Source organism: Narcine bancroftii, chromosome 1 (assembly GCF_036971445.1).
Source record: "Narcine bancroftii isolate sNarBan1 chromosome 1, sNarBan1.hap1, whole genome shotgun sequence".
Taxonomy (NCBI): domain Eukaryota; kingdom Metazoa; phylum Chordata; class Chondrichthyes; order Torpediniformes; family Narcinidae; genus Narcine; species Narcine bancroftii.
This window is the reverse complement of record NC_091469.1, coordinates 7,554,133-7,576,295: the sequence shown is the minus strand read 5'-3', so window position 1 is coordinate 7,576,295 and position 22,163 is coordinate 7,554,133. Positions and strand designations below refer to the sequence as shown.

The window sequence follows — 22,163 nt, the reverse complement described above, 5'->3', positions numbered from 1 at the left end:
ACACTTTAAAAACAGGGAAAAATCATTAAAACTCTCGCAACTCATTGGGAACACTGCAAACTAAAATGTGGCTTCATTAGGCGCTTTTAAACTGCCGCACCTGGATAGCCCTCCTGGGACCTAGGTGCATTTAATGGGTTAAAAATGTTCCCATTACCTTTTAACCTGCAAGGGAATTGCCCCATTAAATCGCCAACCCAGCGTTTAAGGGGGATCCCGCCCCCACGATGACACAGTGAGTGGCATGTTACGCACTCTCCGGATGAAATGAAGTAAAAGATTTTAACTTTACTCTTCCTGGGAAGCACGTTTAAACCACATTATAATATCCCCTTTCCTGACCTGCACTGCTGAGTTCCTGCTTTACTTTTGAACTTGATGCCAACATGCTGCCCGGGGACGCACACACACAAGCGCTAACGTCACTGGAATAATCAGGTTGGCCATTTTCATTTTCAAGCTGTGGGTGGACGAGACCCAGGTAAGTTTAACTGGGTCAACTGACTACCTCCAAGGTAGGGCTGGGACCCAGTTGATTGAGAAGCACACTGACCAGGTCGGATCCTTTCGAGCTACCTTGTGAGTGGGGTGCTAAGTTAACCCCATTTTACAAGGCAGCTTGAAAGCACCTACTGTCTCTTTAACTCAAAGCACTAGGGTTGCCTGTTCCAAACAGCAGGATTGCAGACTGCTTGTGGGATGAGAGAGAAAAGTTCCAGAGTGGGAACAGATTTGCTACTGGGTTGCTCAGACAGCAGAGTAAAAAGTCCTCAGATATACACCAAGTCTGCCACTCATTCCTGCTGGAGAAACATAGCAGGTCACACAGCATCCTTAAGAAGTAAATGGTGACCAACATTTCGGGCCTAGCCCAGAAACCCTCAGATTTTATTTCAAATTAGACATACAATATGGTAACAGGCCCGTCTGGCCCATGAACCCACGCTGCCAAAATACATCAATCGACCTACAACCCTCGTTGAAGGAGGAAACCGGAGTACCCAGGGGGGAACACACGCAGACACAGGGAAAATGTACAAAATGCTTATAGCCAGCATTGGATTCGAACCTGGGTTGATGATGCTGTAATGGCGTTCAGCTCACCATGATGCCCATCAGAGCTCTCATGCAAGACCAAATCAAAGTGGCCCCATATATTGATGCGTCAAGGGAGTGGGAGAGTGGAAGACTGCTTCCACTTACCATGTGTTTATTTATTCCATCGGCTTTTATAAAATGCATTCAATGAGGGGGGGACAATCGGGTCAGTGACATGAACATATTTTGATTGTGTTCTGACAGCTGTACAGGTGACCAGAGAGTCTGGCTGTAAACATTAATCTCTTTCAAAGGTGATCCTGCAGTTTGAGTGCATTACTTGAAATTCAAGGTCACCGATATATCGAAAGTGACGAGAGAGTCAATAAATCACAACCTCAGTCTGCTGTTCATAACTTAAAGAATTGGATTTAAAATATATTTGGACACCTTCACCATTTCTATTTAAAGCACCAGCCAACACTTCATTTGTACTAATCACTTAAAGGTGTCCTCCTTGCTTCATTCAATCTTAACCAAGCCTTTGGTGCAGAATAGGATACACCATTATCGTAATCAAAACACTGTTAACTTCTCCAGAGGTAGTCCTCATCCTTCCATTTGAAGGCGGTACTTCAATTCTCAGGCAACATGTTAAGGTTTGAACAGTATGAAACTTTTTAGTTAAATTTAATGCATCTGGCTTGGTGATCAAAACGTGACTTCCTTTTTTGCAAACTTGCTCCATCACTGGAACTTTCAAATTACCTTGTTATTTTTAGTACTTCTGAATAACACTCTGCAAGGTTGACCGAGCTGGGGATTTTCTCTTTGCAGCGAAGAAAGATGAGAGAAGACAAAAGAAGTTGGCAAGATTATGACAAGCATAGATAGGAGGGTCCTTTTTGCCAAGGTGACCAAAGGACATCTGTTCAAGGGGAGTGGAGGAGAGTTTACGAGAGATGTCAGAGGTAGGTCTTCACTCAGAGTGGTGGGTGCCTGGGTGGAGACTGCTATACTAGGGGCAGTCAAAAGAAATGTAGGAAAAAAAACACTCAATAGGGGCATCAATTAATTTTACAGTGATCAATTCAGCTTTTTTTTAAACCAATCTATATGAACATAAACACATATCAGCAACTGTAACAGAGGAGGATCAGACTGCTTCTGATGAGAAGTCATTCAAAATCAACGATTTAAAAAGGTATTGTTTTGAGTGACTGCAATGGAGCAAAAGTAAATAAATATGCAAGCTTGACTTGACTGTGAGTGAGTGATGGGAACAAGTACAGAGACTCCACAGGTTACGAAAAACCTGACAAGGAGAATCAAACTCCGCAAAAATACTCCATACATATTTAAAACATTTTTTTTCAAGCCAGTAGTAAGATTAATATGTTTCATGGTATGACTGGATACAGGTGTTTATTCCATTAGTTTAATTATGGGTAACATGCAATGAAATGAAAGAATTAGAGCAAGTGAAGGGCCTGTTATCATACCGTATTCCTGAAATAAAAATAAATTCTAGATGATTAGAGCAGCAGGTAGAGAAAAGGGACTATCCTGACGAGCAACGAAGCCAGATCATGGAAAATGCTTCGGTACAAAACCCAGCGACTGCCTGCATTCAGGATGAGGGATGCAGTCACACTGATCTCACCAAAGTCCCACGTGAACAGAATAGTACAGCAAACATGTTAAAAATCTCTAGCAATATGGGCATTAGATTCTGCCACTCCTGAAAGCAATTTGGGTCCAAGATAACAATGGATTTCTTTTCAAACTGACCATACATTGACCACATCATTATGGAATACTAACAGTAATAAAAATTACATATCACATAGTCGATGAAAATACAGTAAGTGAAGAACGTATAGACCTCACAAGCAGTTAACCCGTCAGGTGGATGGATCGTCCGAGAGATGATATCAGTGCGGACCTTTGTGTGGAAGGTAACCACTGCAGGCCCATTCTGCTTCATGGCCATGATCGTAAATTAATTGTCCAGAACAGTGTTGTCTGACAGTCTTGTTACTTGAAAAAACCTAGAAACGGTTTAAACCTTTCTGAGCTTGCTGATCCAAAATTACACCATGGATTTCTGGCTATATGTACCTGTGCTGCAGCACCATTCTCCAAGTGTGCTTTATCGAAGTGAATTCAGGCTTTCTCTAATTTTAATGTTTGGATATTATAACTGAAACTGAAGGGTTTGAGTAATAAGGCAAGACTGGATAGAGTTTTTACTCTGGAGTGTAGGAGACTGAAGTGGACAGATTCAAAATTATTTTATTGCCATGATGAAATGCCAGCACTGGACTCTCGTGGTCATCGGGAAGTTTAAAGCTACTGTACAGAAACAGATGCTCCAAGCTTGCAGTCAAACAATGGTCAGAGTTGGTTCTGCCATTAACCTACTCAACTAATCTCAGTCAATTGATTGGCAAACATAAATGTTCAAGGATTTTTACATGTCTGGTGATTTTTAAACAATAACTTGTTTTATTCAGTTTTGAATGTTTTTGATAGCCAGAAACACTGGCATATCTAGTGATCGCATTCCCTTTCTATGGCCGCAACCTGCATTCAACTCGCCACATTTATGTGCATGTGCTCTCAGGCAGAAAAATCCTGGCAAATAAATGACAGCAGCTTCTTTACACGCTGTTCCTGATATTCAACAAATTCTGCTGCAGATCACGGTTTTGAATTTCATTGGTGCTTTTCCTAGTTCATTCGTCCGGTCAGCAGGGGGGAGGGACCAAGTCTGGTTCCAGGCTCTCGTCTTTGGAATGACACGACCAAGCCCAATGCTTGGAACAGAGAGATCACCATTCAGCTGATTTTGTTCACCAGATCATATCAACTCCTTCATTTCTTCCATTCTTTCCTCTGGACTCCCCAACCTTATCATCCTGTTTTTCTCCCTGAAAAACTGGAATTGGTAAGTAACTACCCTCGTGCAGGCATTGATCTTGGGAATTAATTTTTAACAAGAGATTTCAAGTTTCTGCAAACGCCAAAGTAAGTTGAAAGAGAAGGCCATCAGCATCAAAAAGGACCCTGTCATATTGGTCACATTTACTTTGTGCTGTTATTTTCAGGCAGAAGGTACAGAAACCAGAAGATCAGATTTTTTTTCCCAATAGCTATAAGGGTCTTGAACCTTCCTTTACTATCCCAAATCTTAACACCTCCTGGACCACTAAAGATCATCCTCTCTGCTGACACATTGTTTGCACATCTGGTCAAATATAAATATTTATTATATTTTTCTCTTTCTTCCTTTTATATCAATTATCTTTTTTTTCCTTTGAGGTGTCTTCGATGTTTAATGCTACTCAAATTGCTGTTAGTGTGTTTTATGTAACTGGGAAACAGCAGCAATTACAATTTTCATTGCATCTGTCTGCTGTACTTGTGTATCTGACAATAATCTGTTCATTCATTCAAGTCACGCACTGCAGAATATTCAGAAAACTTTGCAAATACCACAAAGGGGTGACACCTCAAAATTTTAATTTTAATTTAGGAACACGGCATGATAACAGCCGTCCCAGTTCACCAGCCCACGTTGCCCAAATACACCCATGTGACCAATTTAACCTACTAACCACATACATCTTTGGAACGTGGAAGGAAACTGGAGCACCCAGAGAAATCCATCCGGAAACGGCAAGAACATACAGTAGTGGATTCAAATGTGGGTCTCTTGCTCTAACTGTTCTCCTGCTCTGAAATATGGAGTTAATGGTTTAAAACAAAATCTCTCAACTGGTGACCCATGTACCAATGGTAGTGTGTGGATTTTTGGTGGCTGAAGCTGATGACAAAAAAATACTGATGCAATAAACAAGAAACATGTTTATTTGCCATAGAAAATCAATTAAAATTCTCAAAAATATTTTACCACCAAAACAAAATAAAATTCCCTGGGTGGTCTGGGAAAGGTCTCAAGCTCCACAGCACCTCTTCCCCACACAGATGGGAGATCAACATACCAGTTCTCTGGTTTCCATCTATCCTTATTTCTACTTTCATCCAGCATTCTCTCTCTCTCTCTCTCTCTCCTTGCCTTTAGCCCTTTTCACACTAAAATCCTGGATTATTGGCCGTCTCTGGAAGCCGTCTTGCTTGTTCACACAGAAGAAATTAGTCCTTTTGCAAAGTAAGCCAGGTCCCAGAGCAAAAGTAGCAAGACGTGTAGCACAGCAGCACCGGCGTCTACTGTGATGTAAAACATGTGCAGTGATATTTTTCAGAGCATTCCATTATTAAAGCTCAATCAAATTTCTAAGATACATAAAGTAAGCAGATTCATTCCAGATATTTCTTCCCCAAACAAGTTATTTCCTCAAAGGACGATAGATTTATCATTTATGTTAAAGAATGTCAGCCTGAATTGTTGCCAAAAAATGCTGAAAGAGGAGAGCGCTGAATGGAGCTTGGAGGTGAAAACACGGGCAGGTCATACGGGGAAAACACCTGTTCCTACTTCCAGCGAGCATTTGTCAGCAACAATTCCTTGCAATGTGCCGGTTTGTGTAGTTGTCAAGCTGGGTGGCAGAGGGGATAGTTCATTTTACATGTGTGCATCTATTAATCCCCAGACCAAAATCATTCTCATGGTGTCACATCTCACTTTGAAAGTCAAACGAGTTCAGTTGCAGTCAGTGAAGGGTCTTGTGCAAAGTAATTTTGAATATAATACTTCTCAGAAAAGATTCTGCTTTAAACAAGTGAGTGACATGAATAGAGGGTAACATGCAGGTATCCATCTCTCTATCTGTTACAAATATGCACATTGAAAGGAACAGCAGGGACAAGAAAGCCTGAGCAAACTGTTGACTTCAGCGACCCCCGGACATCCTCTGGAAAACCAGGAGGGAGAATGAAGCTGCCATCAGCCAGCTGTCCAGAACAAGGGCCCCACAGCCAGCCAAGCCCAGTGAGACACAGGAGCGCCAGCAACCCCAATGGGAGACAGAGGACACAGAGGACCCATGGTGCTTCTACCATCAGAGAGATGGGGTACAGATGCCCGCCACTGACCATACTGCTCAATTCAAGGAAATGCCAGGGTGAGCCACCATGGATGGCTTCAGCGGCTGGCCACCCAGACAACCTGCTGCACATGTAAGACAAAAGGTCCGGGCGCCATTTCCTCATGGACACGGGCAGAAATCAGCATCATTCCACCCACTGCACTAGAGACAAGGACCAGACAGTGTGGACCCACCTTGAGAGTTGCAAACACAAGGTCCAACTACAACTCGGCGCCAACACATTTAAATAGGACTTCACGATGGACAAACCGCTCCTGGAGGCAGATTTCCTTAGGGCCCATGGTTTGCTAGTCGACCTGAAGGATCGGAGGCTGGTCCACTCTGCAAACTTTCAGATGTTCCCTTTCAGGGAAGCCAGACTACCTGCACCGCATCTGGACTCAGTCGCATTGTCCAGCTACGAGTACAGCCAGCTCCTTGCTGAATTCCCATCAAACCACAGTTCACCTCAGCCATGTCGAAGCACAGAATGCGGCTCCACATCATCATTCAAGGGCTACCCCGACAAACGAGGGCTAGAAGAGTATCCCCAGACAAACTCCGCCTGGCCAAAGAGGAGTTCAGGCACATGGAAGAGCTCGGGATCATCCACAGGTCTGTCAGCTGCGTGGGGACTATAGACGGCTGAACGAAACTACCACATCAGACTGCCACCCACTACCACACATCCAAGACTTTGCAACCAACCTTCTCAAAAGTTGTTCTGATACGTGACTTCAATCAAATCCCGGTGCAGCAAGAAAACATCCACGAAACCGCTTTGATCACCCACTTTGGCCTGTTCGAGTTTCTGCGAATGTCTTTCGGGCTAAAAAAAGTGGCACAGACCTTTCAGCACCTAATGGATGTATTGGGCCGGGATTTGGATTTCCTATTCATGGATGACATCCTGATTGTCAGCAGGGACAGTCTGAAGCACTTATCCCACCTCCACCAGCTGTATACCTGACTGAGCAAGTTTGAACTGACCATCAACCTAGCCAAATGTCAGTTCAGGTGGGAGATCATCACTTTCCTGGGCGACAGGATTTCAAAAGACAGCGCAACACCTCTGCCAAACAAAGTAGAAGCCATTCAACAGGCCTACCACAGTCAAAGGGCTGCAGGAACTCATGGGCACCGCTTCCTCCCATCAGCAGCCAGCATCATGCGACCACTGTTCACCCTGATGTCGGGTAAAAAGAAAGACATCACTTGTAACCCGGAGGCCAAAAGAGCTTTCGTCCAAACAAAAGAGGCCCTGGCAAATGCTGCCATCCTAGTACACATCAGGACCGATGTTCCAACAGCCCTCACAGTGGATGCATCAAACACGGCAATTGGCGGAGTACAGGTACTGGAACAAATCATGGATGGATGTTGGAAACCCTTGGCCTTCTTTAGTAGACATTTAAGACCACCTGAGATGAAATACAGTGCTTTCGACAGAGAGCTGTCAGCACTCTACTTGGTGATCCGGCACTTCAGATACTTTCTGGAAGGCAGACTGTTTACAGCTTTCACAAACCACAAGCCTCTAACCTTTGTGTTCGCCAAGGTATCAGACCCGTGGTAAGCCCGGCAGCAGCGGCACTTTTCGTATATATTGTTTACGACAGCGATCCAGCTCATCTCCGGCAAAGACAACATTGTGGCGGATGCTCTATCCAGGCCAACCATCCAAACATTGGCACAGGGGATCAACTACTCGGACCTAGCAGAGGGGCAACAAGGAGACACACAGCTACAGGACTGCAGCTTCAAAGCTGCATGACGTACCCTTGGGTCCAGCTGAGCAGTCACTCCTTTGTGAATCAGCTATGGGCCATCCTCGCCCCATCATCCTGGCAGCTGAGAGATGGCGTGTATTCAACTCTGTACACAGCCTAGAGCACCGCTTCATCCGAACCACAGTTCACATGATATCCAGTCGGTTCAAATAGCACGGCCTCAAAAAACAAATCAGCGACTGGGCGAGGACATACAGTGTCAGACAACCAAAGTCCAGAGGCATACTAAAGCTCCCCACTGCAGCAGTTCGAAACCACAACCCACAGATTCGATCACATCCACGTCGACATTGTTGGGCCACTGCCGGCATCATGGGGAGCATGGTACCTCCTCACCGTGGTGGACCATTTCACCAGATGGCCAGAGGCAGATCCCCTCAAAGACACTACCACTGAATCCTGTGCCAGGGCACTAGTCGAAACTTGGGAAGCATGTTTCGGGATCCCAGCCCAAATCACATCAGACAGAGGGGCCCAGTTCGCATCAAGCCTGTGGGCTGCCTTAGCCAGCTTGTTGGGGACCCAGCTGCATCACATCACAGTCTATCACCTGCATTCAAACGGCCTGGTGGAGCGCTTCCATAGACATTTGAAATCAGCACTTATGCTCAGGCTGAAAGGCCCAAACTGGGTGGATGAGCTTCCTTGGGTCCTATTCGGGATCCACAATGCGCACAAAGAAGACCTGCAAAGCTTCTTCTGCCGAACTGGTCTATGGAACTCCCTTGGCATTCCCCGGTGAATTCCTGCCTGCCCTAAGGGGACACGACAGTGGCCCTGAGAAAGTTCCACGAAAGCCTGGGTAACAAGGCACCCATCCCGACCTCCCGACATGGACATACGCAGACCTTCATTCCCAGACAATTAAAGGACCGTGAGTGTGTGTTTGTCAGGAGGGGGGAGCACACCGGCCACTGATGCAGCGGCCATACAAAGGGCTGCTTAGATTAGTAAAAAAAACAATGGCTCTACATTTGTGTTGGACGTGGGGGGCTAAAGAGGAGGTGTTCACGATTGACTGATTAAAGCTGGTACATGTGGCCTTGGAAAAGCCAGTTGAAGAGCAAGCACCCAAGTGTAGTGGCAGGCCATCCAAACAGAAGAAAGTGCAGACTTTGGGTTGGGGCGGGGGTTGTGTGGCAACCAATGCGTTTAGTCTTCAGACAAATCAGCTCCAATTGTAATGCGCACGCAATCAGAACAGGCTACACAAAGATGGCGCCAGGCATCTTCCACTTCCCTTCAAGGAAAGGGCCCGCATGTGCCAAGTATGAATAGCTGCCAGTCAGCGACACAACTTTCTGTTCCCAGTGGCTGGAACAGAGAGCGCCTTTAAAACACTCAGTGAGCAAACAATAAAGCAGCAAGCTTTGGAACGAACCCGTCAACTGCCAGTCCTGTTATTTGCTCCGTAGCACGAAGGCCACACAGTTTAGTCTTCCTCCAAGTAGATTTAAAAGTTGGGGGGGAGGATGTAACTGCGCTCGCTATATTATTTAATGGTTCTTTTGGAGTTTTCACTGTTGTGTGTGGGATAGTGGCGGGTGTATACGTGATTTGTCAGCTCTCTCAGTGCTACCTCTGTACAAATGCGTATGAGAGTGCACAGATTCTCAACAGTGATCGCCCCCCTCTTCTTCGGAGGCCCCTCGTAAAATCTCAGACACCACCCTTTCAAACCCCACCACCTCCTCTTTCGACCTATGTCTCAACTGCTCCCAACCAAGGGCCACTATCTCCTGGCTGATTCTTGTCATGGGGTCAAGCGTATGGGTTGAATTAATTTCAAGAGACATGACTTGAAACTTAACAACGACATCATATTGTAACCCCCCTCTCTCCTGTGCAATGTTGTTCTCCAAGATATTGTACATTATCATATTAACAATCCCCTCTTTAGACGCTTACATGTTATGAAACTCGTGATGCCTAAAGGTGAAGTCATACAGAAAGGGTCATACTTTCCTTAAGGTAAATCATCTTATGTACAAAACTATCCACCCACCCCTGCCCCCATCATCCCATAGACCTGCACTCCAACAGCAGTGGCATGTTTGTGAAAAGCCTTTTACATTCCGAGGCTGTTCCTATGAGAAATTGAAGTACAACAGCGAGATATTTATATCTTAAGGGATTTTAGGTTTTCTGTCGCCTGCTTACAGGTGAATTTGAGGGAGAGTGTGTGCAGTGAACTGGGATTCACTGGTAGGGTGTTGTGTTGGCTCCACCTCACACCTCCACCCCCATCTGCTCACATATAACCCTGGTTTCCCACCTAAACCCAGAACCCTACTGAAGGCTACCGTGAAACCTTACTCATAGTTATAAGCTAATAAAAGCATTTGTTTTCCATCCAGTCGTGAGAGCTTCTATTCGCACTACAATTTTATTAGCTTATTCCGTAAACGATGGAAGTGCTACTCAAGCCAGGGATCCTGCTGATAGACCCTCCGCCCCTCGAGACGGCTGAGGAGTTCACGTACTGGCTAGACTGCTTCCAGTCATACCTGAACGCGACCAGAGACATCTTCCACACCAATTAACTCAGGAGGTCCGCATTCATTTCGAGGGTAGGAACAAAAGGGTATGCAATCATCAGGGTTTGGTCTACATATGACGCTGCCTTCGAGGCATTGAAGGCTTGGTACCTGAAGTCACTCTACGTTGCCAACAGCCAGGAGAGACCATCGACAACTACCTGCTGGATCTGTGGATGCTTGCCAAGAAGTGCAGGTACGAAGCGGCTATGGACCACGTTCATGAGGAAGAACAGATCCAGGGTACTCTAGTTGTGGGGGTCCACTCGAGGTACGAGAGGTAATGACTGCTCGAGACAGAAAAGAAGGACCTGGCTGCCACAATGAACTGACTAAATTGATGGCCAAGCTCGAGAACAACGATCTCGAAACCAGCAAGCTCACTCACCTAGGTGACCCCTTCCAAGGAGTGGATGCTCCCACTACCTCAGCCCTAACGGCCTCTGCAACCCATGCGAGGGAGTGCTTTATCTGCACCAAGAGCCAGCATCCGCAATCTCATTGCCTGGCTAAAGACTCAGTCTGTTTCAGCTTGGCAAGAAAGGGCACTGGGTGAGTGTTTGCTGCATGAGAGGAAGCCTGGGGAAATCCATGTCCTGCACCGCTCCGGGATAAGATTCCAGCCCCAAGCCATCCGCCCCGAATTCACCTGAACCCACTTGCTGATGGAGAGTGGCAGTGAGGAAATGGCGCAAAAAGGCTCAGTGGGCATTTTTTCGCAACCCAAATTCAAACTCGGTGCCATCATCATCAGAAGGGAAAGGTGGGCGGCCATCTTGCCGCGCCACAAGTTCAATGCCATCTTACCCACGCAGGGCAACCCAAGACAGTGGGGGCCACCCAAATGAGGAGTATGGAGTCTCCAGGGACCTCGCCTCGAAGGTCCTAGATCAGGACAGACCTCAGCAGCTCAGCAACTCCATAGTGACTGTGAAGGTAAATGGACATTCACTAAATGCCTAATCGACACAGGCTCTACTGAAAGCTTCAGAGACTCATGGACTGTGCAAAAATACAAACTGAAGATGTATCCTTCAAATTACAGCATATTCCTTGCGAATCATTCGCATTCTACGTGCGTTCAACAACATCTGTTGCTTGAAGGGGGGGAATTCTGTAAATTTTGCTTGCATATACTTGATGAATTGTGTGCTCCGGTGTTGTTGGGTCTGGACCTCCTGTGTGACCTTGGAGATTTCTGGGCCCCTCCCCCCTGTAACGGTTCGGAAAGGAGGGCCCCTAAAATCAGAACCCACATGCAGCCTCTCCACTGAATATCAAACCCCCCCCCCCCATCTTCCCAAATCTCTCCCCAGACTGCAAACCCATGGCTAGCAAGAGCAGGAGGTACAGCACAGCAGACCGAGATTTCATAAGTCTTTGACACAATGTCGGCTCGACGAAGGTATCATCGAACCTAGCACCAGCCCGTGGAGAGCGCAAATGGTGGTGGTAAAAGGGAAAAACGAGTCCAGGCCAGTAAGTGACTATAGCCAAACTATTAATCGATACATATTCTTGGATGCATACTCCTTCCCTCAAATTTAGGACATGGTGAATGATATTGCACAGTATCAGGTCAATTCAACCATCGACCTGAAAGCTGCTTATCACCAGCTGCCAATCCATTCCGAGGACCATCCATATATGGCATTTGAGGCTAACAGTCGTCTCTATCAATTCCAGAGGGTCTCTTTTGGTATCACTAACTGGATTTCTATCTTCCAGAGGCAGATAGAAAGAATGGTGGATGAGTATGGGTTGAAAGCTACCTTCCCCTACCTCGAGAACATCACCATCTGCGGCCACACCTTGGAAGACCATGACGCCAACCTCCATAGATTTCTCCATGCAGCGAAAGCACTGAACCTCATTTATAATTCTGACAAGTGCATGTTCAGGACTAAACGTCTGGCTATCCTTGGCTATGTGGTGGAGAATGGTATCTCTGGCCCTGATCCCGAGAGGATGCGGCCCCTGTTAGAGCTTCCCATTGCCAGGCCACAAAGGCTTTAAGGAAATGCCTGAAGTTATACTCATATTACGCCCAGTGGATCCCTCAATATGCTGATAAAGTTAACCCTCTCTTGAAAGCCACTAAATTCCCCCTCTCGGCTGAAGCCCAAACGGCTTTTAACTACCTCCGGAATCACATTGTGAAAGCCGCCATGCACACAGTGGACACGAATGTACCTTTTCAAGTGGAAAGCGACATTTCAGACGCAGCCCTGGCTCCTACTGTCAAAAAGGCGGGCAGGCCAGTTGCATTTTTTCGTGGACATTACAAGGCCACGAGCTCAGGAACCCATCCATGGAAAAGGAGGCTCAAGCCATTGTAGAAGCCGTGAGACACTGGAGTCACTACCTGGCTGGTAGGAAATTTACACTCCTCACTGACCAGCACTCGGTCGCATTCATGTTTAATAATGTCAAGAGGCGCAAAATAAAAAATGATAAGATTGCTAGGTGGAGGATCGAGCTCTCCATCTACAATTATGACATTGCCTATCGACCAGGAGCCCTTAATGACCCTCCAGGTGCCTTATCCACAGGAAGCTGTGCCTCTGCATCCACCGGCCAACCGCAGTCTCTGCATAATGAGCTCCGCCATCCAGGGGTTACACCCTTGGCTCATTTTGTCAAGGTGCACAATCTGCCCTACTCCATGGAAAGCATCAGGGAAATGACCAGGTCTTGCCAGGTCTGCATAGAGTGCAAGCCACACTACTACCGCCCCGCAAAGACGCACCTGATCAAGTCATCCAGGCCCTACGAACAGCTCAGTGTCGATTTTAAGGGACCGCACTCCTCCACAAACGGGAACACTTTCTTCCTCTCTATAACTGATGAGTGCTCTCACTTCCCATTCGCCATTCTGTGTTCAGGCACATAGGCTATCAAACTGGCCCTGAAATCAAAAGTCCTTCCAGAATCATGCTGGCAGGAATTCCTCCCCATGGCGCTCTATTCCATCTGGTCGCTACTATGTACCGTGACCAATGCTACTCCTCACGAGGTCCAATTCAATTTTGAAAGAAGGTCGGCAACTGGAACTATGCTCCCAATATGGCTCACAACTCCTGGTCCAGTCCTTCTCAGGAAGCACATGAGACGAAACAAGACCAATCCCCTGGTGGAAAGGGTGACGCTGCTCCAGTCAAATCCCATGTATGCCTATGTGGAGTACCCAGATGGCAGGGAGGACACTATCTCCATTAGGAACTTCGCACCGGCCAGAACAGAGGGTTCGTTGCCTCAAGTGCCCTGTGAGCCATGGAGCTCATTCTCAGCGCCCCCAGTTAGGGCCTTGCGGGATCCGGTTTAGGAGGAAAGTGCACCCCCCTCCATCATCAAGCCGGAGATCAAGCCCACCTCACCTCCCTCACAAGGGGACCAGGAGACCCAAGGAGTCCAAGGCCCCCCGGTGCTTAGGCACTCCACCAGGATCCCTAGACCTCCTCCCCCGGACCACTTAAATCTGTAAATTTGTAAATAACTGTATATTTTTCAACTTTTTTTTCTGAACCCATGTTCTCCGTCTTCATTCACAGACCACAAATTCTACAGGAAGGGGTGAATGCAGTGAACTGGGATTCACTGGTAGGGTGTGGTGCTGATGGCTGGCCCCGACTCCTGGCTCCACCCCCACCTGGTTTCCCGTCTGAACCCAGAACCTTTCTGAAGACTACTGCGAAACCCTTCACTTAGTTATAAGCTAATAAAAGTGTTTGTTCTCCCTCCAGTCATGAGAGATTTTATTTGCACTACAGACTGATGTAATTTAACTCACTATTTTCCAATTTTACTCTACCTTTTATGAAACAATGATAGTGGAAACTTGTTCGTTAAAAATCTGAATTTAACTTGCCTCCCTGAGCAAAACAGCATAAGACATCATCACAACGTCACATTCCTTTTCCATTTGGTCCCTGCATCACCTCTCGCCCCACTTCGCCTCTGATACTGCCTGACTTGGAGGATAAAATACAGGCTTGAAATTACCCCCCCAATGCACCTTCTTTGCCTTTATACAGGAGGATGAGGCGTATTAAAGGCGAATTATATCCGGTTGAAAATCTCAGTGTAAAAAGGGTATTTCCCTTTCCCTCTGTATCCTTTTCTCCAGCTCTGTATTCACAGAGCAACTCCCTCCCCCAATCAATACTCACCTTCCCTCTCCATGTCCAATTCTCACCTTTTGTCTATTGGCCTGTGCTCCCCCCCCACCCCAGCCCTTCCTTCCCTCCCTCCTCCCCCAACCTTCCTATTCAAGAGCCTTCCTGCTTTAAGCTCATACCTTGTCGAAGGATTAGGCCCAAAACTTTGGCTATATATCTTTACCTCTTATGGACAATGAGAGATCTGTTGAGCCCCTCCAGCATTTTCAACACTCATGACATACCTTTAAGAAGGGCTCAGGCCCAAAATGCTGGTTATATATCTTTACCTCCTGTGGACACTGTGAGACCTGTTGAGTTTTTACTGTAATTGCAACGACTACACACTTTCATGTTTGCCATAGCACCCGTTTACTTCAGTGAAGACATCAAATTCACAGATTATGTTCAGATTTAGATTTAAATAAAATCATCACAAGTTCCAGCACTCTACAAATATCACCACACCATCACACCCCCACCCCACCCCACCCCCCTGACAACCTTTAATTCCAGCTGGTCATTAACTTGTGTTCAGCAATCACTTTGTACAAGATCACCAGAGCAACGGAAAGATTAAAGCATCCAAGCAGGAAGTCAGGCTCAAATTCAATCATCATTCAAGCTTTAATTGCAAGAATGTAACAAAACATAATAATTTCAGGAATCAAATTTAAAACCAAGAGTAGTTTAAAATGATTATAATAAACACCCATAATTTGTTTATTTCTTGAAAATATTGGAAAATTTTCTGCACATAATTTCTTGTACATGAGAAAAATTTGTGGAAGATGATAGTTTGAAACAAAATAAACAATAAGTGGAATTACATGAAAACAGTGGGAGAGGGGATGGGGAAGGGAACCTGTGGCAGAAGAAACTATGGTCCATCCATCAGGTTCGTTTGCCCATCAATGCCCATCAAAGCCCATCTCCTCTGGTTCTACCTATCACCTGCCTGCCCTCCCTCTCATTTCTCCATTTGATAGAAGAGATGGTGGTTCTGGGGCACAAAGTGGGGGGGCCCAGGCAAACATCAGACCAGGCATGAACTGGCTGAATGCCAGTGTAACCTCATCATCTCTCACAAAAGGGGGTGAGGATCCCTTAGTCAACTCCTGCTGTCTTGACTCGTGCTGAGGACTTCAGTCACATGGCATCACGTTGACATTTCTTAGTCCTGCCTGAATGAATTCCACCAGTAAAGGAAGTTGAGGCCAAGCAGAACGTGAGTAACTGAACAAGTAAAAACAACAGAAGAACGAAACAACAGAGCATTTGTTGCAAGTGAGAAGCCAGTGCCATCAAACCAACTGCTCACCAATCAAAGGACAGTCACACCCCTGAGTTAATGCTAAAGTGGATGGTGACTTCGGAGACAGAAGCTAGTTTTTAAACTCAAACAAAATAAAGAAATTGCAAGCCATCAAATGGAATGCACCATTTTGGTTGTTAGTAATCTGATCTATGCTGACACAGACTTGTTCCAATGAATATAGAAAAAGTTTCACCGATTTCTCTTTAAAACTATCGACTACAAAGCAGTTCTTCTCCAAACAACCTCCTCCTCTTTGTTTCTACATGACGTTCAAACCCCAGTGCAAAACGAAAATCCAAAGGCATAAAACATTCTAAGCAGAGAATGCAAATATCTTATCAATTACAGGATACAGATTTCATAGAACCACACTCTATCCTTAATTGAGTTGGAAAGGGCATTGTCAAGATCACGTCCAGAGCACAGTTCAGGGGGGGGGGGGGGTCGTGTGGTGGTGAATGACCATCTCTAGCAGAGGAAAAACAGGGCTGAGACGACAACTAGATCAGCCACAATCTCACTGAACTGTGAAACAAGTTCAAAGGTCAGTGTGGTCTTCACTTGCTCCAGAATTGCATGTGTTCACATGCATGCACGATCTTTAAACATACTGACAAACATTAGAAAGAGGAGCAGGAGTCAGCCATTTGACCCATCGAGCCTGCTCTGCCATTCAATTACATCAGGGCTGATATGGCAAGTGGACCCGCCTTTTCCCCGTAACCCTCAATTCCCACACAATGCTAAAATCTATGCAACGGGTCATAAATACATTTCATGAGGTTGGGTCAACTGCTGCTTTAGGCAAAATTCCACCGTTTTACTACTCACTGGGAGAAGCTGCAACTCCCAAAGGGTGAAGGCATGGATTCAAAATCCCAATGCCTTTAAAACAAGCAATAACTTATGGAACTTTAGAGCACAACTCTCAAAAGGACATATCACTTCATCGACCAAGGCACTGTCTTGGTACTTCTACTTTCTGATCTCAAACACTCATCTTCATTAATAATTGTCATTGTCGCACAGCACTTGGAACTACTGGGGTTTATATTATTTAAACCTGTGTCAATCATCACTCCTGGAACCTGAGTCATGGCAAAAAGAAAGCAGTGGAATATGCTGCATGTCCTTTGGGTCACTTGATGGTGCTCTGCATTCCACAGAGCTTGTTTCTCCTCAGACCCTGACTAGCCTCATGAGCAGGCCACACAAGAACAATATTACAAGGAGCAGGAGGAGACAGTCACACCAGCCCTACCATTCAATACGATCATGACTGACCTTCCTCAATTCTCAACTCCTCATCTGTGTCCATTCTCCAGAGCATTCAACTCCTCCATCTTTCAGAAATGCATCCATTTCCATCTTACCCATTCACAGTGATCCAACCTCCGCCACCCTTCTGAAGTGGAGAATTCCCAAGATTCTGAATCTAGTGATTCACCATGCTCTCTGAACAGAAATTGCTATAAAAGCTCTGTTTTAAATGACTCATCCGTAAAAAGTGCTGGCACTGCATGAACTGCTGCCACTGGTAAGGACCTGAGAGAACATGGAGCTGAGACATAGCACTGTTCCACAGGGCACTATTGCTTGGTTCTAATCGAGATGGGTCTGTATTTGGCCGGGGTGGTGGGGGGTGGGAAATGGAGACAGCTGTTGAGTCATTCAATGTATGAAACTGGTTCTTGGTATCAGAGTGTTCACCTGGCTGGCTAGAGGTGGTCTCTAGGACTACATTGGTGATGGTGTACAATTGGAAGATTGATGAGCATGTAGCTAACTTTCTATTGGGTAGGTTTGTGGAGCATGCTCTTCTTTCCCCTCTCATGGGTATTAAATTGTTCATCATGATTTGTGAAGACATCATATTCAAAGATCTTCACCTCCACTGATCTTAACCAGGAGATGACAGATAAAGGGGTGTCAATCGATGTGATTTATCTGGATTTTCTAAAGGTCTTTGACAAGGCACTGCACACAAGGCTGATAAGCAAGATGAGAGCCCATGGTATTATGGAAAACATACTAGCATGGATAAAATGTTGGCTGACCAGCAGAGAGTGTGGATAATAGGGGCCGTTTCTGGTTGGCTGACGTAACCAGTAATGCTCTTCAGGGCTTAGTGCTGGGGCTGATTCATTTCACCTTTGGATGATGGATCAGGTTGCTTTGTGGCCAAGTTTGCAGAGGATACAAAAAATAAAATAAAAATCGGAGGAACGGCAGATTGTGTTGAGAAAACAGAGTCTGCAGAAGGGCTTTGACAGGATAGGAGATTGGGCAAGGAATGGCAGATGGGCTGTAGTGTCAAGAAACGGATGATCATAATCAAGGAGTAAAGGTAAAGTCTATTTTCTCAATGGGCAATGAGTTCAGAAATCAGAGGAACTTGGGAGTCCTCATGCAAGGCTTCCATGTAGTCAGTGATAAGGAAGGCAAATGGAATGCTATCATTCATTTCAAGAGGTATAGGACATAAAGACAACGATATGATTTGTAGACTTCAAGGTACTGGTCAGACCATGCCTGGAATACTGCAAGCAGTTTTGGATTCTATATCTAAGGAAAGAAGTGTGGCATTGGAGACGGTCTGTAGGAGGTTCACAAGGATGGTCCTCAGAGTGAAAGGGTCATCATGAGGAGTATTTGAAGGCTCTGTGATTGCACTTGCTGGAGTCCAGAAGAATGAGGGGGTGCATCTCATTGAAACCTATCGAATACTAAAAGCCTGGAGTAGAGTGAACGCGAAGATGGTGTTTCTATGGTGGGGGATTCTGGGACTGAAGGGCACAGCCTCAAAATACAAAAAATCCCCTTTGGAACAGAGAGGATGGTGAATCTGTGGAACTTGTTGCTACAGATGGCTGCAGAGGCCAACTCATTGGTGATATTTAAGGCAGAGGTAGATACGTTCTTGATCAGGAAGGGGAGAAGGCACGAGAATGTAGCTAAAAGGGCATGATGGAATGACGTAGCAGACTCAATGACCTAATTTTGTTCCAAAGTCACATAATGTCTACAGAGTCCCTGACACTCTGATGGCCATTTCCTTTACACCCACCATTATCACCTTCATACTGTGATGAATGGGCCCCCTGCATAACTGCAGCCAAGATGAGGACAAGCCTTTCCAAGTTGAAGCATACAAAGCAGTGTGACCAGACAACATACCCCGTCGGCTACTGAAGGACTGCACAGACCCACTGTTGAGGGTCTTTATGAACATCTTCAACACATCACTGTATCAGTCTATCATCCCTGTGGGTTTCAAGACAGCCACCATCCTCCCGGTACCAAAGAGGGCGACTGTAACAAGCATCAATGACTATTGATGGCACTGATCCTCCACCATTGTGAAATGTTCTGAGCATCTGATGATGGAATGCATCAAAGTGCATCTCCCAGAGACACTGGACTCATTTCAATTCACCTGCCTATAGACTGATGATGCTTTAACTTTGTCCCTCCAATCTGTCCGGACACACCTGGAGAACGACACCTCATTCGCCAGGCTGCTGTTCATCGACTTCATCTTGGCATCTAATTCAATAATTTACCAGAGGCTGGTGGAGCAGCTGTCCTCGCTGGGTTTCAGCACCCCTCTCTGTAACTGGATTCTGGACTTCCTTACAGAAGACCACAATCTATCCAGGTCAGCAGCAGAAAGTCAAGCACCATCACGCTGAGGACCTCAGAGCTGTGTGCTCAGCCAGCTCCTATTCACGCTATTGACCCATGACTGCAATGCCAGATCCTGCTCCAACAGAGCTTGCATCAGCAACAACAATGAGTCACAATACAAAGAATAGGTGGAAAATCTTGTGATATGGTGCAAGAATAACAACCTTTAGACTCAACATGGAAAAGACAAAGAATATGATTATGGAGTTCAGGAGGACCAGAGACAACTACCCTCCACTATACATTAACGATTATGTTGTGGAGAAAGTAGAGAGCACCAAATTCCTCAAAGTCCATTTAGTATGTGACCTATCCTGGATGCACATCTCCTCAATTGTCAGAAAGGTGAAAAAGAACATAGAAGCAGGCAAGGCTACAGACCACCATTCTGTCAACTTTCTATAAGAGTTCTATCAAGAGCAAACAGATTGGCCGACTGTGTACCAAAAATAGTAAAACTAGACCAAACTGGATTTATTAAAAAAAGACTAACAACAGACAATATCTGTAAATTCATTAACTTAATCCATGAAGTACAAGGAAACAAAACTCCAACAGTAGTGGTTGCTTTAGATGCAGAGAAAGCCTTTGACAGAGTAGAATGGAATTATTTATTCAAAGTACTACAAAAATTCAACCTACCAGAGAAATATATTAATTGGATTCTTTTCTTTCTTTGGCTTGGCTTCCCGGACGAAGATTTATAGAGGGGGTAAATGTCGTCAGCTGCAGGCTCGTTTGTGGCGGACAAGCCCGATGCGGGACAGGCAGACACTCATTAAAGCATTATATAAGGAACCATTGGCAAAAGTGACAATAAATGGATATATATCAAACCAATTTAAATTAAGCAGATCAACAAGGCAGGGATGTCCACTATCTCCCTCACTGTTCGCGTTAGCTATAGAACCACTAGCAGAACTGATGAGAACAGAAAATAAAATACGAGGGATAAAAATAAAAGAGAAGGAATATAAAATCAGTCTATTTGCAGATGATGTTATAATATACTTAACATAACCAGAAACATCAATAAAAGAATTACATAAGAAATTGATGGAATATGGAGAAGTATCGGGGTACAAGATCAAAGCAAATAAAAGTGAAGCGATCCCAATGAATAATGCAGATTTCACAAAGTTTAAGAAAGAATCACCATTTAGATGGCAAACACAAGCAATTCGATACCTAGGTATACAACTAAATAATAATCTAGGCCATCTACATAAACTAAATTATCAGCCATTAATGAAAAAATTAGAAGACGACTTAGAGCACTGGAAAGACTTACCACTAACACTGATAGGAAGGATAAACTGTATTAAAATGAATATCTTCCCAAGGATACAATACCTATTTCAATCATTACCAATTCACCTAACAGAGAAATTCTTCAAGGAGCTAAAGAAAATAATAAGGAAATTCTTATGTAAAGGGGGGAAACCGAGGATAGTGCTAGATAAATTAACAGAATGGTACAAACAAGGAGGCATAAAACTACTAAACTTTAAGAATTATTATAGAGTAGCACAATTAAGATACCTATCAGATTTTTTATCAAACAAGGGAAAAACCTGATTGGACCAGATTAGAGCTAGATAAAATAGGGGAGAAGATACCTGAACATATACTATATAAGTGGGATGAAAAATTGGTGCAACATAGGAATTCACCAGTATTGCACCATCTGCTCCACATTTGGAAGAAGATTTACGTAGAAAGGAATAAAATAAATTATCAAATACCAAAATTAATGTTGACACAAAATCAACTAATCCCTTTCACAATAAATAACCTTTCCTTCAGAGAATGGGAGAGAAAAGGGATCAAAAGAATAGAAAATTGTTTTTTGGGAAATAAATTATGATCTTTTGAACAAATGAAGAAGGATAAATATAATATAACTCACGATACAAGGTTTGCATACCACCAACTGAAAACCTACTTGAAGAACAAATTGGGAAACAGGCTGAGATTACCAGAAGGAAGCAATTTTGAATATGTGATTACAGACACAATGATAATTAAAACATTTATAACAAACATGTACATCAAACTGCAAGAAAAGGAGAATGAGGAAATAAACTGTAAACCTAAACAAAAATGTGAACAAGATCTAAACATAAAGATAAAGAATGAAACATGGGAAAAGCTATGCTCTGGAACTATGAGAAATACAATAAACATGAGGTTATGCTGAAGCCAGCTCTTCAGCGCTTGACGTCCTGCTTTGCGGAAACTGCCAAAATGTTTGGCCTGGAAGTCAGCCTGAAGAAAACTGAGGTCCTCCATCAGCCAGCTCCCCACCATGACTACCAGCCCCCCCACATCTCCATCGGGCACACAAAACTCAAAACGGTCAACCAGTTTACCTATCTCGGCTGCACCATTTCATCAGATGCAAGGATCGACAATGAGATAGACAACAGACTCGCCAAGGCAAATAGCGCCTTTGGAAGACTACACAAAAGAGTCTGGAAAAACAACCAACTGAAAAACCTCACAAAGATAAGCGTATACAGAGCCGTTGTCATACCCACACTCCTGTTCGGCTCCGAATCATGGGTCCTCTACCGGCACCACCT

General features: G+C 44.8%; 1 protein-coding gene across 7 annotated transcripts in view; it reads right to left on the bottom strand.

The window, feature by feature from the left end:
- LOC138755016 (adhesion G protein-coupled receptor L3-like) overlaps positions 1 to 22,163 on the bottom strand; it is a 747,574-nt gene that overhangs the window by 498,844 nt on the left and 226,567 nt on the right. The gene's annotated exons all lie outside the window — the stretch shown is intronic.